Below are 11,542 nucleotides of genomic sequence, written 5' to 3'. Positions count from 1 at the left end.
GTTAGTCTTGAAACTGTGCACAAGAGACTTTGCTTGGTCATACCCACTCTTGTGGTACCTGCCCATGAAGAAGCCCTGGTTAGCCCACTGCAGAGTGAGAAACTCCGTGCAGCAGACACAATGCATCCTAGCTAACCAGATGGCTGGCTACAGACGTGTGAGCCAGCACAGCCAAATCAGCTGAGCCCTTCTAGAATTAAAGAACCACTCAGCCAACCACAGATTCAATCCAGAATGGAAAAAAAACAAAAAACTTTTTTAGACATTTAACAACTTGTCACAGGAAATAAAACAAAAATAACATTTCAATTTATACACACAGATTTAATAGAGATAATTATGAGACCAATAAAAACTTTCAAGCATCTATCCAGAGGTCCTCAAACTTTTTAAACAGGGGGCCAGTTCACTGTCCCTCAGACATTCCACATATGCGTACTGTGGGCCCGGGACGAGTCGGCTGCTAAGCAGGACAGGCAGAGGCGGCAAAAACACCCAGCGGGCCGGATAAATGTTTTCAGCGGACCACATGTGGCCTGCGGGCCGTACTTTGAGGACCCCTGATCTATACTAATTAAAGCCTAGGTGGTCCTCGTGCCCTCACACAACACCCTCATGTCATCACAAGATGGCCGCCACAAGATGGCCAGCAGGGGAGGGCAGTTGGGAACGACCAGCATGGCAGGGGAGAGCAGTTGGGGGCGATCAGGCTGGCAGGCAGAAGTGGTTAGGGGCAATCAGGCAGGCAGGCAGGTGAGCGGTTAGGAGCCAGCAGTCCCTGATTGTGAGGGGGATGTTCCAGATTGGAGAGGGTGCAGGCTGGGCTGAGGGACACCCTCTGCCCCATGCATGAATTTTGTGCACCAGGCCTCTATTAAATATATATTACATTAGGCTCTGGCCAATGTGGCTCAGTTGGTTGAGCATTGTACTCTGCACCAAAATATTGCTGGTTTGATTCCCAGTCAGGAAAGATGCCCAGTTATAGATTTGTTCCCTGGTCAGGGTGCATGCAGGAGGCAACTAATCGATATTTCTCTCTCACATTTATGTTTCTCTCACTCTCTCTCTTTCTCTCTCCCTTCCTCTCTCTCTAAAAATATCAATAAAAATATAAAAATATATATAAGATAAAAATCTATGGAGAAATGGAATAGAAATAGGAATTCAAGGGAAAAAAGGAAGATGGAAAATGTCTGAATGCTAAGAACTGTTTGTGTAATTTCAAATGACAAGTATCAAATCATTAGAGCATTTAAATTTCATTGGGCCCATATTTTAAAGTCATATTTTTAAGTATCAAAATTTTACAATATGCCAAAAGTTACACACTTAACAATTATTTAAATTTATGAAAAAAAATTTAGATGTTGAATTATAAATGTTGCGGGGGGGGGGGGGGGGTCAAAATTCTTATAGGAGACATGCAAGCTAAAATTCTTGAAAACTGCTATTCTAGAAAACCCACTCATGTAGTCCTTATTTAATAGGTAAAATATGATGTATCTATGGTGTATTTCATGTAGGTCTCTGTGTGTATGTGTAAATATCCTATCTAATAAAGAGGGAATATGCTAATTGACCCTCACACTGTCGCAAAAATGGCAGCACCCACAGCCAATAAGGAGGGAATATGCTAATTGACTGGCCTGCCCTCAAAGATGGCGGTGCCCACAGCCACAAGATGGCCAGCAGGGGAGGGCAGTTGTGGGAAATCAGGCCAACAAGGTAGGGCAGTTAGGGGTGACCAAGCCAGCAGGGGAGGGCAGTTGGGGGGGACCAGGCCAGCAGGGGAGGGCAGTTAGGGGTGACCAGTCTGGCAGGGGAGGGCAGTTGGGGGCAACCAGGCCTACAGGGGAGGGCAGTTGGGGGTGATGGGGCCGGCAGGAGAGCAGTTAGGTGTCGATCAGACTGGCAGGGGAGTGGTTAGGGGATAATTAGGCTGGCAGGCAGAAGCATTTAGGGGCTATCAGGCGGGCAGGTAGGTGAGCGGTTGGGAGCCAGCAGTCCCAGATTATGAGAGGGATGTCCCACTGCTGGTTTAAACTGGCAGTGGGACATCCCCCAAGGGGTCCCAGATTGGAGTGGGTGCAGGCTGGGTTGAGGGACACCTCTGCCCCCAGTGCACGAATTTCGTGCACCAGGCCTCTAGTAAGCTTATATACTAGTACATTCTTATGTATGGATGCATGTAGATTTACATTGGTGTGTAATTTTATTCAGAGCTATGTATTTTAATTTAAATGTATAATTTCTCTTTGGCTAGCCAGCCATACCTTTTTGTTTTCTTGAAGAGAGAAGGAATGATGCCTGGTCCAGGAAACTGAGGAAAGGGGAGAGCCTAGGACCCCAGCTGAGAAACAAAGCAGGTTACAGAAAGGAAGGGCATGTTTCCTTCAGAAGATGCTGGCTGGATGCCTCTGAGAGAGATCTCAGATAGTCGTAGCATCAGGCAACCCATGGTAGTTGTATATGGTGGTGAGCAAGACTGACAGAATCCCATACTCTTAAGGAATTTATATTCCAGTAGGTGTTCAGAAATCAGAAACAGAGACACACAAACAGTTCTGGAAGCCTGGCCAGAGGGACCCTGGATTAAAGTTAGGGAGGACTTTGTTCTCGGATGTTACTGTTACCTATTTAATGCCTCTGAACCCTGTACATGCTGTTCTTCCTGCTGAAAAATGTTCTTTTTATATTATTACATTTCATTTATTGGAATAGATAATATGTTTACATGGATTTTAAATCAAAATGATGAATGATTGGGAAGGCCTGCTCCCACCCTAACCGGTCTTCTCCTTTCCCACTCCCAACCCCACCCCAGGGAGGTGATCATTTTTATAGTTTCTGTTTATCTTTCCTGCAAATACAAGTAAACATGGATATATACACTATCTTCCTGGCCCCTCTTTTACACATAACACAGTCAACTATATATGCTCACTGCTCCTTGCTTAGTTTATTTGTTTGTTTGTTTGTTTGTTTGTTTGTTTAACAATACTTTCTGGAAAGCTTATCCTATCAGTGAGCAGACTTCATCCCCTTTCTCTCTCCAGCTGTATAGCATTCCACCACCACATGTCCCTGAATTACCCAGCCCTCTATAGATAGACACGTGGGTTCTAAACCTCTGCTACCACAAGTGATGCTGCCATGAATAACTATATGTATATCTTTGCATACATATGCAGACGCCTCTGGGGGTTAAATTCCCAGAAGTGCTGCCCCGCCTTTTCTTCCTGGAAAACTTACTCACCTTCTGACACCCACGGCCTATAGAGCCAGACATACTAGTAAGAAGAGGCATGGAAGAGCCACAGGAAGACGTCTGCCTTCTCTATGAAGGTGGGAGCATCTGGAGGGTGTGGATCTCTCCTTGGCATTTGACCCTGTATTCTCATGAATAAATAAATGAAATAATCAATGGTATTCAAACTTAGGTTTCTTAAGAAACTCAGGGAGGCAACCCCTCACAGAGAAGTGTGCTCTTTCTCCGGGTACCAATTACTGCTTACGATGAACCCTACGTTTGTACACAATCTAAAAACTAATAACCAGAACAATGAAGGGATTCAGAACACACAGCAAATCCCAACATCCCACTTTGTATATGTACCTCACTCTGCAATCTCATTCTTCAAAGCAGATTAAGCAAAGTCTTGAGTAGGGGCGCATAAACTACATTTTGACTGTTCTGATGCTGATTTCATTTCTCTTTAGGGCATTAATGGAAGTCATCAAATGAGCAAGTAAATAAGGGAGAACACAATTAGTGCAACTTTATAGCTGCCTCAGTGTATGGAGAGGCAAAGTACAAGCAAATAAACATGCGGAGTAAGCACTGTTCCATGTTCTTACGTGTATTATCTCCTTTAGTCCTCTCCAAAAACAAATGAAAGTTGCCCAGTTGTTACTATTTATTTTTTTAAAGGTCTTGCACACTTATTACTGAACAATCCTACTACTGCAGAAAAAAATCAACAGAGCAAGATCATGACTCCAATAATTTTCCAATTAAAGTGCCCCAACTGTCCAGACAGTTGATTTTTTTCAATCATTTAAAGGTGCAGGGAGAGAGAAACCAAGATGATAGCATAGGTAAACACCGGAGATTGCTGCCTTGCACAACCACTTCAAAAATACAACTAAAAGACGAAAGGGGCATCATTCAGAACCACAGAAAGACTGGCTGAGTGGAAATTCTAGAACTAGAAAGAAAGAGAAAAGCATACCGAAACTCAGAGGAGGTGCGGTGTGGAAGTAAAATACAAAGGTGCGGAGGTGCAAGTGGAGAGGGCTGGAGGCTGAGGACACGATTGTCTTTTTCAATAGGGAGGGAGTCTCAGGCTCTGAGCTCCAGTTCCGGGTGAGTCTCTAGGGACCCAGACTCATACGGGAGAAACTGGACTGTCTGGCATCGGTCGGAACTTGAGGGCAGCTTTCTCTTGGAGGCACTCCCAGCAATTGCCTGGGCCTTTGAGGGCAGAACTGAGAGCAGCCATACTGCTCACTCCGCCTGCCCTGTTGATCCCCTGGGACCTTGCCCCACCGAAGCTGTGCATGGAGGCTTTTGCATATGAAAGACCCAGCCCTTTGTAATCTGAAAATTAGTTAACAAACTGCAGCTGCCCCAAGGCCCCAGGGCAACTTGCATTGCTTTTCAGCTGGCTTCTGCTGGGTAGCCTCAGGCAGAGGCTAGATTAGCACTTTCTTAGATCCAAGAGCCAGTGTACCCAGTGGTCAGAGTGGGACCATCCAATTACAACTCCTCAGATCCATAAGGGACACACTCAGGGGGCAGACTCAGTGAGCATCAAAGCCACACTGAAGCAAGTCTTGCCCCAGAAGGGTGTCTTCAGCAAAGAAGTTCTCCCACCATAGACACAGCTGATTCTCACAGCCAATTGGCCTGGAGGTCAAATCCTCCCAGTGTTACCTACAACAATCAAGGCTTAACTACAACAAGACTGTGCACAAAGCCCATAAGGGGGTGCACCAAGAGTGTCCACCTCAGGTAATTGGGGAGGCTGAGCCACTGGGCCCTATAGGACACTTAACACAGAAAGCCACTCTATCGACACAGCTAAGCATAAAAAATGCCGAGACAAAGAAACAGGACACAAATGACAGAAATGGAGGAAAGCAAATGACTGGATATAGAGTTCAAAACCACACTTTTAAAGTTTTTCAAAAATTTTCTAGAAAGTGCCGATAAACTTAATGAGACTCTCAAGAAATCTAGTGAGACCCTTGATGTCGTGATAAAGGACCAACTAGAAATTAAGCATACACTGACTGAAATAAAGAATATTATACAGACTCCCAACAGCAGACCAGAGGATCGCAAGAATCAACTCAACAATTTGAAATATGAAGAAGCAAAAAACACTCAACCGGAGAAGCAAAAAGGAAAAAGAATCCAAAAATACGAAGATAGTGTAAGGAGCCTCTGGGACAGCTTCAAGCATCCAAACATCAGACTTATAGGGGTGCCAGAAGAAGAGAGAGAGCAAGATATTGAAAACCTATTTGAAGAAATAATGACAGAAAACTTCCCCTACCTGGTGAAAGAAATAGGCTTACAAGTCCAGGAAGCGCAGAGAACCCCAAACAAAAGGAATCCAAAGAGGACCACACCAAGACACATCATAATTAAAATGCCAAGAGCAAAAGACAAAGAGAGTATCTTCAAAGTAGCAAGAGAAAGAAAGTCAGTTACCTACAATGGAGTACCCATACGACTGTCAGCTGATTTCTCAACAGAAACTTTGCAGGACAGAAGGGAGTGGCAAGAAATATTCAAAGTGATGAATAGCAAGAACCTACAACCAAGATTACTTTATCCAGCAAAGCTATCATTCAGAATAGAAGGTCAGATAAAGAGCTTCACAGATAATAAAAAGCTAAAGGAGTTCATCACCATCAAACCAGTATTATATGAAATTCTGAAAGGTATCCTTTAAGAAGAGGAAGAAGAAGAAAAAGGTAAAGATACAAATTATGAACAACAAATACACATCTATCGACAAGTGAATCTAAAAATCAAGTGAATAAATAATCTGATGAACAGAATGAATTGGTGATTGTAATAGAATCAGGGACATAGAAAGGGAATGGACTGACTATTCTTGGGGGGCGGGAAGGGGTGTGAGGGATGCGGGAAGAAACTGGACAAAAATCGTACACCTATGGATGAGGACAGTGGATGGGGAGTGAGGGCGGAGGGTGGGGTGGGAACTGGGTGGAGGGGAGTTATGGGGGAAAAAGAGGAACAAATGTAATAATCTGAACAATAAAGATTTAATTAAAAAAAAGAGAGGGGGTCAGGACTGAATGTTCAGAGCATCTCCAGGAAGGCCTACGCGGATGGTGCCTCCACATTCTAGAAGGTGTTCTGGACTCTACCAAACAGGATGAAGTATTTCATCTCCAGACAGATGAATCCCAAGTGGTTCTCATCGAACAGGATGAAGACTCCAGGGAAGTGCCTGGGGTAGTCGAAGCCATCTAAGATACCAATGTCCACGCCATAGAAACACATCCTGCAGGTCCAGGGGTAGTTCTGGTCTCCTGAGCGCACGTCCACAGGCAGAACAAACGGAACAGGCTGCTCCTCTGAAGCTGCAATCCCGACTCCCCGATGCTGGGCTGGGCAGGGCTCTGCCAGCCATGGCCCTCGCTTTCCTCAGTCCCGTTTTCTTCTGCTGGCTTCTGCTGCTGCTCCCGAATCATCTGCTCCTCAATCTCCTGGACCACTCAAGAGAGCTCGTTGAAGTTGCGGAAGATCTTGCCATCTCGCAGCTGGATGCGGTGCATGAGGTGGATTTCTAACGTCCAGATTAAGTCTCCCATGACCTTCTTGAGCCTGGCATACTTCCCATGGAAGCTGAGCGTGGCAATCATTAGGCCAAAGCCATCATCTTTGCATTGGAAGAGGCCTGGCCTGATGAGGTCGTCCAGGTGGTTCGGCGGGAGGTAGAGGCGGCTGTAGGTTAGGCAGTCATACAGCTGTCTGTCCTCCTGCGACAGCACCAGCTCCGGTTCTCCCCTAAGCCGTGTTGGTGAATCCTTTCGGTGGTCTGTCTTGATCCACTGGATGCTGAGCCTGTCCTTCTGAATCTGCATGTGGCGACTGTGGAAAATGCTGTAGATCTCTTCCAGGTACTCCACCGTGGCTGATTTCCTCTCTGTCAGGCGAATTCTAAACGAGGGCTCAAATTGCATTGGGCCATGCACATGGGTGTTAGGGAAGGCCTGTACGTCCAACCAGTAATGCATAAGCCGTCCACCACTACATTCAGCAGTATTCCAGAGCTATAATCTAGCTGCCACAAACCCAAAATGTTTCTGTATGGGAACATCTTCACATAGACTTCTCGATAAGACATACCGATCATCTCCAGGTTCTGCAAGTTTTCACTAATGCCATACTCCTCCCAGCAGCGCCGTCTCCAGATCCTGTCGATGTGCAGGATGTGGTGGAATTTGGTGCAGGCCTGGGCCAGGCTGGCCAGGTCAGTGCCGGGGAGCAAGGCGAAGATTTCCACCAGCATCTCCACAGGCAGGTTCTGCATTGAGCAGCGCGGGGGCGGCATGGGGCTTGTGATTCCTCCACTCCCCCCACAGCACCACGCTGCCGCATCTGCCTCCAGTGCTTTTCTGCCAGGACCAGCTTGCCCTCCCCCGCTGCCGTCTCAGCTGGGCCCTGGCACTCCTGACGACACGGACATCCCCACGAAGAGCCCATGCCTCCATGCGTACCAGCCACCACAGTGTGGGCTGCTGCCCCTCAGCAGGGTTTTAAGCTGGCTCAGTCAGCCCTAGAGTCCAGCCACGCCCCCCAGGGCCTAGCCACGCCCCCTCAGAGAGGAGCCAATTGTAAGACTTTCAACCCATACCATTAAAAATCACCTCCCTTTCCCAGTACCCCCTCCCTGTCCTCCCATCCTAGCCCAAGGCAGTCACTAATCTGCTTTCTGTAGGGATATGCCTCCAGGGATATGCCTATAGGGGGGAAGACATTTCACAGAAATGCAGTCAAAAAAATAAACTGTGGTACATCTACACAATGGAATACTACGCTGCGGTAAAAAAGAAGGAATTCTTGCCATTTGCAACAGCATAGATGGAACTGGAGAGCATTATGTTAAGTGAAATTAGCCAGTCAGAGAAAGATAAATACCACATGATCTCACTCATTTGTGGAATATAGAGAACAACATAGACTGATGAACAGGGACAGATCCAAAGACAGAGAAACAGTGATCATACTATCAATCCCCAGAGGGAAAGTAGGGGAGGGAGGGGGTAAGGGGAAGAGATCAATCAAAGGACTTGTATGCATGCATATAAGCCAAACCAATGGACACAGACAACAGGGGGATGAGAACATGAGTGGGGCAGGGGCGGGGGGGGGGGGGGGGGAGGTTGAGGGCTAATGGGGTGATGAGGACACATTTGTAATACCTTAACCAATAAAGAAATTAAAGATTAAAAATAAAATAAAATAAATAGACATTGATAATTTTTTAAAAATAAATAAATAAATAAATAAATAAATAAAATAAACGTGCAGGCAACCTGGATACAGCATAAATATGTGAGCCATATCTCATGTGTGATTCCTCATAGACCCTGTTTGGTTCTCCAATGTCTCCTCTTCGAGTTGTACCTGATTTCATTACCAGTTTTCATTCGAATCCATTAGGGAATGGGCCGATTCTGCTTTTGTTTCTTGGCCAGGAACCTCTTGATCCTGAAAGTCTTATGGAAAGACATGGCGAAGGAGAAGCAAACACACTCATCTCAATGGCAGAGCCAATTATTAATATTATTGTAAGTTTGGAAACTGAGGTTCAGAGGGGCTAAGAAACTTGTCCAAGGGCACATAGCCAGCAAGTAGTAGGACTGGAATTTGAAGCAAAGCAATACAACTGGAGACTCCATGTCCTTCATTTCAGTGCTGTTCCTTCATGTGTGCACGCATGTGTGTATTTTCCATAGCATGTATTTCCATGAATGTGCTCATCTTTATTTCAGAAAACCTCAAATAACTATGGTTTGTTACAAATACAAGTTTACATTTCTCTAGCATAAATGAAGATTAATGGTAAGCAGTCTAGTATTATATTAATGTCCACAGTCATCAGGAACCAAGACTCCTTATCAACATAGAGCTTCTACCTCATAACCCAAAATGGCTACTGAGCTCCAGCCACCACATCCACATTCCTGCCTAGAGCAAGGAGGAAGGGAAGTAAGGATATATCCCCTATCTTTACTACTACTTTCCAGAAGTTGAACATGATACTTCCACTTTTAGTTCATTGGTCACAATTTTACCCCCTAGCCACACCTAGTTCCAAGGAAGGATGGGGAAAATAGAACTTGTTCTATAAAAGCATGCTAAAAATACTGAGTTTTTTGTTTGTTTGTTTGTTTGTTTGTTTGTTTTACTAAGGAAGAAGTGAAAAAATGGATACTAAGGAATAACTAGCAGATCCTACCACACTCAGTAATAGAGAAGCACAAATGCATAACATCTCAAGGTGAAAAGGTATTTTAAATTTTTCTAGTAAAGTGCTGCTCTAATCCTTAAGCATTTGTGCCCATTGGTTGTCCCCTTCCCCCCCTTCATAAAAAGAGGCCTGAAGTGACCCCACCTCATGTTTAGTCAATGTTTCTATCAGTTGAACTAACATTCACTTAACCCTATTTTAACCGATTAAAGCCATTCAGAATAATTCTCAAATCTAAGCCCTCCTGCCCTAATAATTCAGATATTTGAATCCCCACCCCCAGACTGTTTCCAATCACCCACTGTGCTTGCAAATATACCTCTTCTATCATCCTCCCAGTGAGCTCACAGGACCCTTCAGGTGTCTTACCCAGGACTGGACATGAAGTCCTGGGAGTGGCCTTGCACAGTCAGGGGGGAATTACATCTCTCAGATTATAGGTGTCTACTTACATACTTCTAGAAGGGCTTCTCAGCTTGCTTTGGGATTTTTAACAATTGCTCCACACTTTTAACTCAGATAGTCTTTACCATCTACTAAAGCTACATATCCCCAATTCAATTTTTTTTTACAGTTTATTTTCTGGCTTTGACATAGAACCATAAAAGGCTTTCTATTTTACCTTCACCTATGTATAGGGCCTCTTGGCTTGAACTTACAAAAACCCTGAGTCTATCAATCAACAGATCATCTATCCCTCCCACCTCCATCGGCAATTTTGGCAATAACTCTCTCTATACCTTCATTTATGCCACTGAGGAGATCATCCCACAGAGCAAGGCCAAGGCCAATGCAGTGTGCTACACCCTGAAATCCTCCCTCCAGGTGACATTGATCCATTAAGCAGCCCTTTCTGTGGCAACAGGGAAAACTGGTTTAGATGTGTGTTGCTGCCATAGCGACGTCTAAGCAGGCAGCTAAGAGCCCCAGGGGCTTGGCTGTTGGCAGCATCTGTTGCTGGAGCTTTCCTTCAACAGTGAGAAGACTTCCCAACCCCTCGGGAGCCAGGACCTGGCTGTTGGGAGAAAACCTTCGCTCTCACATTCACTCATTCATCGTTCGTTTGTAAAACATATTTTGAGGTTTTCCACGAGCCAGAATGCCATGTCCTATGAATAAAGGTCAACAAGACACATTGCCTGCTCTCAAGGAGTTCGTCTAACTGGGAGTAATGTCACAACCAGTTTGACCCTATTAAAGCGCAAGTCGGGTCACTCCACTCCTCTGTTCAATACTCTGCAGTGGCTCCCAAACCCCTCAGAGTAAAGGCCTGGGTCCTTCCCACGGCCCCCACAGCCCCACACGTCTACCCTCCCCGCATTTCCCCAACATCCTCCTCCCTTCTTCATTCTCCCCCCTCCAGCCACCCTGGCCTCATTTTCAAACACACCAGATGGGTGTGTTCCTGCCATCCCACTGCTGTCTAAAATGCTCTCCCCCCCAATATTGGCATGGCTCCCTGCCTCCCCTCCTTCAAGCCTTTACTAAAAATCACCTTCTCAGTGAGGCCTTCCCTAAAATGTCAACCGTCCCAGCATATTCCATATCCTCCTCCCTGGTTTACTTTTCCTCCTTAGCACATCCTGCTCTCTAATATTCTCTGTCCTACTTTGTAATCTTGTTTATTTTCTATTTTCCCCACTAGCACGTAAGAAAGCAGCAGGGAGCTTTGAATTTTTTTTTTTTTTTTTTTTACCAACAGCTCTTAGATTAGTGGCTGACACATAGAATGGATGAAATGAATAGAACAATTTCAATATAACATGATACATCCCATCAAGTGAGAATTCTGGGATGCCATGCAAGCACATAGAAAAGGCTCCTAACCCAGTCTTGGAAGTGACGAGGCTCTCCTGGGAACTGGAGAATGAGTCACAGCAGGCCAGGTAAGGAGCCAAGAGAAGGTCCTTCCATGTGGTTGGATGTGGCACAGTGGCCAAAGGACTGGAGCCAGAGGAAGAACCTGCAAACCATAAGGTGTTTAGAATCCACTCAGTGGACACGGGGAGTCAGGGGGGCAA

General features: G+C 45.4%; 1 pseudogene; it reads right to left on the bottom strand.

Annotated features, from left to right (window-relative positions):
- Positions 1–8,628: 8,628 nt before the first annotated feature.
- LOC139001955 (large ribosomal subunit protein eL39-like) lies at positions 8,629–8,781 on the bottom strand (annotated as a pseudogene).
- Positions 8,782–11,542: the final 2,761 nt, after the last annotated feature.

The sequence above is a fragment of the Myotis yumanensis genome, unplaced genomic scaffold (genome assembly GCF_028538775.1).
Source record: "Myotis yumanensis isolate MYYU_CA2020_CCGP unplaced genomic scaffold, mMyoYum1.0.hap1 SCAF_2, whole genome shotgun sequence".
Lineage (NCBI taxonomy): Eukaryota > Metazoa > Chordata > Mammalia > Chiroptera > Vespertilionidae > Myotis > Myotis yumanensis.
Note: the sequence above shows the minus strand (reverse complement) of the source record. Positions and strands in the feature narration are given on the sequence as shown.